This window comes from Diospyros lotus, chromosome 7 (genome assembly GCF_014633365.1).
Source record: "Diospyros lotus cultivar Yz01 chromosome 7, ASM1463336v1, whole genome shotgun sequence".
Classification (NCBI taxonomy): domain Eukaryota; kingdom Viridiplantae; phylum Streptophyta; class Magnoliopsida; order Ericales; family Ebenaceae; genus Diospyros; species Diospyros lotus.
Genome location: NC_068344.1, coordinates 27,908,749 through 27,918,453, shown reverse-complemented (window position 1 = coordinate 27,918,453; position 9,705 = coordinate 27,908,749).

Genomic DNA, 9,705 nt, shown 5'->3' with positions numbered 1-9,705 from the left:
TAACATAAAAATGGTGAAGTTGAATGTCACGTGACTAGCAAGTTGGTCATTAAGGCGGGAAGAAATAATAGTGGTACCAAGATATTATTGTAATAACAATAAGAGGTAGTTACATATAGAAGGATGTAGAAAGGGGGCGGTTAGATAGAAGATTGTAGAACATATAATTCAAATGTTTGGCACCAAGGATTGGTACATAAGCCAACTTTCGGCCCTTAGAGGCATGATTTGAATACAATTGGTTCAATCTTCTCTCTTAATTCTCTCAATCTCTCTCCATCTCAGCTTTTTCTCTCTCTGTCTTTATATTCTTCTCTCTCCCTCTCTATTTCCACCAATTCTCGTGCAATTCTCCATTGAATTTTGGAAGAATTTCCCTTATTAGTATCAAATTATAACAATTTGGTATCAAAGCAAGTTCTAGGTGAACGAATGAGACTTTAGAGTGGGTTATATATGACAGACGAAACTAGGATGAAGCAGATGGAGGCATAACTCCAACTAGTGACAACGATGATAGTGGATATACAGAACTATATGGGGGCATTCAAGAATTCAGTAAAGATAATGATTGATCGAGCTATAAACTTGTGGTGCGAAGAGAGCAGAGTGTATATTGCTAGGCTAGAAGATCATATCTGAAAGTAGAGTCAAGCTCTCAAGGAACAGATGTAACAGTTTTTACTGATGTTTTCCTGTAAAACACAAGTAAGAATCTCGCTCGAATTTCCCCCTAAGAAGAGATTTGAGCCAATTTTGAATGGCTAGGAAGTGAACTTCAGATCTAAGAGATATGTTGATTTGGAGATAGAACATCAGGGGATAGAGGTGAATGTAGAGAAATGAGATAGGGAAATATAATCAGATCTAATCAAATCGAATTTCCATGCCTAAGATTACCCCCTTATTCGATAGCCATATATAACCCAAGGTGGTAGGTGAGGCGATGTGAGAGAATGTCTGGTCCTTACAATGTGGCTGAACAACATAATGTGATCTTACCAACTACTTATTTGAATGACACGGGAGATGCATGGTACCAAGGATGGAATGGGGTGAAGGAGGAATGCTCTTGGGGGGAATTTGTGGAGGACCTTTATGAATGATTTGGGGAAAAAAAAATGTTAGATGTGGTTGAAGAGTTTAATAAGTTGAGGTAGGAAGGGACTATACAGGCCTATCAATGGAGGTTCGAGAAGTTAAAGGATCTCATGTTGATCTCAAACCCTACCCTTATGGAAGGATACTTCGTATCAAGCTTTATTAGCCGCTTGAACGAAGAACTATGCTCCACCATTAAAATGTTCCAACCTAAGACGATCAAGCAAGCTGTAAAGTGTGCCAAACTACTAGAGTCAACTATAGAGGCATTGAAGAAGAAGCAGAAATTAGTGAATAAATGATGGTTGGTGATGCCCTTGCAATAAGAGAGTAAGGGATGGAATAAAAATGGAGGAACAATTGGATAAGGAAGCAAAGGGTTGGCTCTCCAAACACCTTTACAACCATTAGTTGGAAAGTTGATAGAGCAGATGCGGCTGAGGCCTCTATTTTCAATGCGAAGATAAGTATTCTCTAGGGCATCAATGTAAACGTCAGTTGATGTTGTTGGAAGGAAATGAAAAGAAGAATGGGAAGTAAACGATGAAAGCAGTTAAGGTGAGGAAGAAGAATATGAGAAAGTGGAAGTTTCTCTACATGTCCTAAGAAGGGTGACTACTAGCAAAATCATAAATGTGGAAGGAATAGCAAGTTAGGGCAGTTTAATGATACTCATTGACAGTGAAAGCACTCATACCTTCCTTGATGAAGATACAACCAACAAGTTAAAATGCAGTCTAACAGAGACTCATCCCTTATCAGTTATGATAGCCAATTATCAGAAAATGTTGTGTAAGTTTGCATGTATAGGGTTCTGTTAGTAGATGCTAGGAAAAGATTTTGAGGCTAACCTACGTTTACTAAAATTAGGGGGATGTGATATGGTCTTAGTGATGGATTGGATGAGAGAAGTCAGTCCAATTTGCTTTGACTTTAATAAGATAGAAGTGACTTTTGAAAAATGAGGGAGAAGAATCACCCTAACTGGTAGTGCAAAGATGGGAACCTGGAAATTAATCACAGGCAAGATGATGCATAAATTGTTCAAGAGCAAATTCGTATCAATCCTTATGCCTATCTCTTACTTTTAGTCAAAAAGAAAGATGACAGTTGGTGATTCTATGTTGATTACAACCAACTCAATTCTCTTACCATAAAAAATAAATTTCCTATACATATCATTGAGGACTTATTGGATGAATGACATGGAACCAAAGTCTTCTCTAATCTTGGCCTTCGTTCAAGAGATCATCAGATACGTATGCACCATAAAGATATCCAAAACCGCATTTAGAACCCATCCAGGGCATTACAAATTATTGGTAATGCCTTTCGGGTTAACCAATGCCCCACCAACCTTTCAAGCCCTCATGAATTAAATGTTTGAGCCATACCTACACCAATTTATTTTGGTATTTTTTTGATGATATCCCTAGTTTATAGCTCTACCTTTTCCAAACACTTAAAGCACTTAAGGATCACTTTACAAGTCCTCAAGTTCAATACGCTATACATCAAGAAGTCCAAATGTGCATTTGCACAAACTTAAGTGGAGTACCTTGGCCACATTATCTCAGGAGCAAGAGTAAGTACAGACCCTCAAAAGGTAGTAGCTATGACTGCTTGGCCATAACCTGCTAATAGACATCAATCTAACTTTTAGTAGAGCAATGTATCTATCTACTATCCATCTATCTAACTATTATCTATAATTAAACTGGAGAAGGGGTTTATAAACTGAGTGAGAAACTGAAAAAAAAGTTTCTCGTTTTTTTATAATCTAATTAATGTTGCTTAATTAGTGAGAAATTAGAAGGGCTTCATGTTCTCTGATGTCTCTTTTAAAAAAAAACACCTATTAAAAAGATGATGTCGATGGATATGCCTTAAACAAACAATTATAACCTTTTGAAAGAGAAGATAACTCATAAAACTAAAGTACATGTTTGTTTAAATTTAATAGAACATGTTTTTTAGATTTAGAACAAAACACGTCTCTTCGAAACACAAGTGTATATATTCATTAGTTTCATTCTTATAATATCTATCTATCTATTATCTATATATATATATATAATGAAGTAGGAGAGAGGTTTATAAACTTATGAGTGTGTTACCTAAAGTAGGTCGATGGTAGTGACAGGTTAGCCCGGATGCTGGCAGTGAGGTTGTCATAAGGCTCGTTGGATGGTGGCAACCGAAGTTAGTCGCTTCATGATTATCGACAACGGAGATTGGCATCACATGATAGAGGGACGACAATGGCAAATCCAATGACTAGAGATGATAATAGGAGGTAGTGGCAGTGGTACTTATCTGAGATGCACATAAATGGTGGTCGCTTTGCGGAGGCAAGTGCTGGAGAGAAAATGAAGGGACGATGTTGCGTGCAGTGTCAGGTGGCGGTGATGCGATAGTCAGTTGTGGGCAATAATAGTTGTATTATGGTGGCCTTCTGACGTTGCGCTGGTCAGAAGGAGGATGAGTTGGTGGCCAACAGCAAGAGTCATCGCGTATCAAAAAAGATAGGCGAAAAAGATATTAAACCACATTCCAAGAGTTTTCCAAACCTTAACTGCAACAATGAGGCCATTTTATATCAACTCCTATGGATTAGGGTTAGGTCTTTAGTCAGAGCAAGCAAAGCCCACCCAATTCACAATTTGGCCTTGCCCATCTGGCCAACCTACTCACGAGTTGGGCTAGGCCGGTTGGTTGGGCTGGCACCAGCAATGTTCTGATTTTCTCTTATTTATTCTTTTTTAAATATTCAAAATTAAATGTACTTAAATAAATAAAAATCATTGCAGCATGGATTTTCTTTTTATCCTAGTTGTTTTTTTAACTCTTATTAAATTTGAAATTAATTATATAATTTACTTTAAAAAAAGTCAATTTAATTCAACATGTTTAATTTTATATAAACAAATTTAAAGATAAATTTTATTCATTATTCTTCATATTGGTTTAATGACAATCCATGTAAAATACAGATTCATCAACTATTTTCTTAAATAACTCATAAGCTTTATAATAATTTTTGTAAAATTGTTTCATCAATTTGATTTACTTGGTTAAAAATCAAAGTATACTACCAAAACCAAATTGGAAAGCAAAAATTAATTTTTAGTATACTATAATTAAACAAATTTAATTGGTTTGATTCAAAAATTTAATTTTCAGTTAGTGAAAATTTAATTCATTTTTTTGATAGGTGATGTGATTTATGATAGACTCTATGAGTCTTCCATCTAATATAATACATTAATTAATATCATGACTTATACCTAAATACTTGTTCGTACAAAATCAACCCACTTGTTTTGACGGTTTTACTTAAAGGGGAGAATCATCATGCCATTCATACCTAATTCTAATTCAACAATGAATTAAGAGATGGCATCTTGACAATTCAAAAGGAGTGGTTGATCAAACCTCTTTGAGGTTGACTTGGACTAATTGGGAATGCGTGTGTGCGCGTGTATATCTATATATATATATTTATAAGAATTGAACTTTAATGAGTGACTGGTTGGCTTTTCATGATTCCAGAATCATTTGGGTTGCTAAACTAAAGAAGAGATTCATCCAAATTTGTTCTTGTAAAAGTGACACCATATAATGTTGACATTAATGTGAGTTATCAATTATCTTTAATGGCACCACAGCAATACTTCATTGGATATGACTTTCATGGAACGTGGCCTAACTTTATTTTGTCACTTTCAGAATATAGTTTCTCAATCAACAATTCTCCACATCCCAATTCTCAATACCTCCTAGTCCTAATAATTTTATTCTTTATGATTGCTGCAAAGACTTTCAAAATTTGCAAAATTTTTTATTTAGGTCTTAGTCTGTAAGAAACATGTTTAAAAATAATATTGGGTTCAGGCTTTCTTGTGGGAAATCAAGATTGATTTACAATTGCAAGAACTAGCTAGTTTGACTAGGACAACACATATCTATCACCCCAATTAACTTTTGGCAAAGATAAAGCAAATATATTCTATATGGTATTAGTTCTTTACTTCCCCTAAGGGCACAAAGGATTGAATGTAGGGGTGTGCACGGTATAGTTTGGCCGGTCTGAATCATTTTCAATACGCCAAATCGTTGGTGCGATTTTTCAACTAAATCAGACCGGTCTGGTTTAGGTGCGGCCAAACCGCATCGCATTTGCGATCTGATTTGGTGCGGTTTACCGCGGTTTGAAATGCTACTTAAAATCACTAAAAATGATATTTAAAAATGGTAAATAAAGACACAAATATTGGTAAATAAAGACAATCAAAGATACATAAATAGGAACAAAAAATAAAAACAAAATAGTGTAAAAAATAAATAGGAGGGGGCTGTCGATTATTAGATTTTTATAATAATAATTTTTTTATTATTTTTTTGGGTGGTTTGGTTTTAAATTGAACCGCCAACTATCCAAACCGCAAACCGCATAATTTGGACAAGATCTAAATCGTTTTTGACTGCCAAAAAAAAAAAAAAAACGATCGGTTCAGTCTGGTTCGATTCAGTCTGGGCGATTTTCGCGGTACACTAATTTTTTTGAACACCCCTAATTGAATGGGAAAAAAACAATTAGTCATCCCCAAAGCTTTAAATTTGATTAAGATTAATTTGGAATATAAAAGGACCCACAAAATAATTCATTCATGGTTTCATGAAAAAAAAACAAGAGAAAATGTTTGAATGTCATGATATAGTACTGAATTGTCTGTTTAAGTTTTTAGAAAATTAATATTTTGGTTATATATAGCATTTGGTATAATGCTTGATAAGAGTCATTTCAGACTTTTTCATAAATTCTTCTATCTTTAAACTCGTGACTTCATGTATTAGACAATTATTATTCAAATTATTATTATGAAGGTGTAAACTCTCAATATAAGATTTCTACCATTGGTAACTATGCATTGAGTAGTACGATCAAATGCATTATAATGGTAAAAGCTTGGACGCATGACTCTCCTCTTCCATTGGAGAACACTTTTACTTTATTTAAGATGGAACTAGCCATATGTACTGGTGATATATATATAATTATATATATTAAAAAGTGTCTCCATTATTGAGGTACTAATCAATGACATTGGAGAATGGTTTGGCCAATGATAATTTGCAAAGGGTTGTTATCAAGTTTTTCTATTAGAAGCTGTTGCTTTGCTTTCATATATATATATATATGTTATACTATATTTAAATTTTAAATTTTGAAATGTTTGATTGGTTAAATTTTTTATGAAAAATATTTTCTCACTTGTGATTATGTGATGCTATTTTTTAATTTTGTTAGAATTAATTTTTTCATGAGGAGTAGATGCAATTTTTCATAGAAATAGAAAAACTCACCCACCACATAGTTGGCCTTCCCTTTCCATCACCACCCATCAATAAAGAAGAGAAAAGAAGGATTGATCGGAGAATAGAAGGATTGACCAGATCCGACGGTTGCAGCAGGCATTGGTGAGTAATGAGCAATGGCAGTCATCAGCGACTTGTAGAACATAGGCGACGGCAAAGACGTGGGCGATGATCGGAGAAGACGTAGATGACAACCATCGACTAAGGCGTAGGCAACAACGAATGGGTGGAACGAAGGCGTGGGCGATGACTGGAGAAGATGAATGGATGCGTTGCAAGAAGAAGACATGAGATCGCGATACAGGGGGTGGCGATTCCATGATGCAGTAGGCGGTAATAATGAACAGTGACTCGCCCGACAGCGATGATGGCAACGACAACCAGTGATGACAGCAATGGTTGAATGGTGAGAGTGGCTATGGTTGAACTTGCTGGACAACTAGAGACTCACTGCCTGATTTTATTTTTTGAATATGCATATGTTTGATTATTTTATGTAATTGATTATTAATTTGTATATTTGATTATTGATTATCTACGTATATGTATGTGATTATTTACATGAAAAATAATAACAATCAAATATTAAAAGTTGAAAAAATATAATAATTTTTAAGTAAAAAATGAAGTCAATCAAATATCTTTAATTAATATTTTTTAAAATTTAATTCTAAATAATTTAATTATTTATTTTTTTATTTTTTTTCATGTGAATTCTACACTTGCATAAGTTTAAGTCAACAGATAAGGCTAACATAACAGTCTAGTTTAATAAACAAACCTAATACTAAGAACCCAAACAGATTATTATGGCTACGCATGTGGGAAGGCTGACAAAACGTAGGAGATATATAATAATCAACTAAAAGCTGTTGGCCAATCAAGCACCCAAGAACAAGCCACGGCAAACTAGGTAGACCTAAAAAAATAGGCTTGGGCATAGGAGCATCACAAGGTAAGACGGCTATTTGAATTACGTTAAAAATCCACTTAAAAGGGGTTGTGATTGATGGAAGGGAAGAAAACAAGCAACACCCGGGTATGCCAAAACAAAGAGGTTATTACCAAAAGAGTACATAAACTAAAACACAGGTAGGAATATACAAAATGATTGGTTTGATAATAGAGGTTATTACTAAAAGAGTACTCTTTTAGTAATAATCGGTTTGAACCGACCAAAAATTACTAATTAAAATACGTGAGCTGCATGCAATAAATGAACTAAATTGACAGACTAACCTCAATTAATCAAAACCTAAACCGTGATAACCAGAGGCGGATCCAGTATTTTAGGGTAGGGTGGGCTAAACTTTTAGCTTAAATTTTTAATTTTTGTTGTGAGCTGCCCTAGGGTTCAACTCAGGGCAACTCACTTTTAAATCCGCCCCTAGTGATAATTAAATCGAACTAAAAATTGAACTAATACACAAAATAATCGAAGAGACCGGGCATTAGTTTGGCCTTATTGTTATCTTGTTATCGCCATTAGTGATTCCAATGATTGGAATTAATCATCAGATTCTCCCAACTACAGTAATTCATATATCAACAAAATGAGTTTGATCAAACAATTAATTTTTTTTTTGTAGATTTAAAGATTAATTTTATGATCAAAAAAATCAAAAACATGTTTGTGGAAAAACGTCATCGACCACCATCCATGATTGATTCCGACGATCGAAATCGACCATCAAATTCACTTTGGCTCAGTGACTCACATACCCAAAAATTAAAAATATCTAATAATTGGATTTTAGTAGATTTAGGTTTTAATGTAAAATAGAAATTGTCAAAAAACTTACCAAAGTGGCCATCGAAGTCGACGAGAGAGCACAATGGTGCAAATCGGAGGGAGAGAGAGATCCTAGGTTGGTGTCGGAGGGAGACGAAGGGCTGAAGTGAATTTGTCTCCAGTGAATTGACCTTTCGTCTTTGACATGTGAATCGAAGACGAATACGAAGTTCGCTCGACCAGTTAGCCTTTTGTCTTCGTCTCCAGTCGGTAAGCTTGGAGGCGAGGTATGATAGTGGTGATAGGGGTGAAGGACGAGAGATGGAAGTGGGAGGTGGCCGAGTCGAACTGAGAAGAAGAAGATAGAAGGGCGTGCAGAAGTCAGAAGATTGTTTTCCTTTTATAATGCACTCAAAATGATATCGTTTTGAAATTTCGATCAGCTTGGTTAGTTCGGTTAAATCGACAACAAAAATCGAACTGATAAAATTAATTGAACTTTTTGTTGAAATTAACTGAACCACTAATCGACAATTTAATAACTGAACCAAACTAGTTAGTTCAGTTCGGTTGATTTGGTTTAACCGAACTAATGCACAACTCTAAACATAAGACCTTAAAATTGGGTAATAACAAAAAAAAAAAAAATATACATAGCCAGGTTAAGAAACACACAAAAGCCAAATAGCAAGGGCTAAGCATTTTTCCTATGTGAGAACAACTTCATCTTCATGTTTTCGTTAGCTTAAGCCTAGACATAAGCCAAATCCTGACGTCTCTCGCACTCAAAAGTTATTCTCTAATTACTTTTACCTTTTTCCCCAACCCTTTTGCCTTGGCAAATTCTCGTGCCATAAAAATAATAACGAAAAATAGGCTTTTCGGCCGATTACAATGGCACCTATTTCCGACGTTGAGTTCCCGGTGTTTATAGATGATTTTGTTGCTTGCTTGAGGTTGCAGAGAGGATAAAGTCTGAATCCATGGCGATGATGATGGGAAACAACTACAGCACGTTAAATGGTCACAGTGGCATCCTTTTTCTTGGGGACAAAGTGTGCAGCCTCACAATCTGGTCCCGATAAAAGGGGCCCCCTAGGTATCTCTTGAAATGATATACCATAGACAATGCCAATCATCACCTCCCTAGCCATGCTTATATTAGTGCCTCTCTCTCTCTCTCTCTCTCTCTCTCTCTCTCCATATATAAGATGCTATGCATTTGATAACAGAGGATTCTCTGAGCAATTTTCTCGGCCATCGTTGAGAAAAGAAAATGGAGAAATATATATAGCAGCTTCCTTGTTTAAGCTTGCAACAATGGAATTTGATGAGCACCAACTAGCACCCTTTTCTTATTGGGTTCCACCTTTACATCATAGATATATATAATATATAATATTCGATGCGTGATGATGCATGCTTGGTGATCTTGGCATATATGCATATACTGTATGCTCACATGAAATAATGTTGTGTGTTTGATTCTTCTC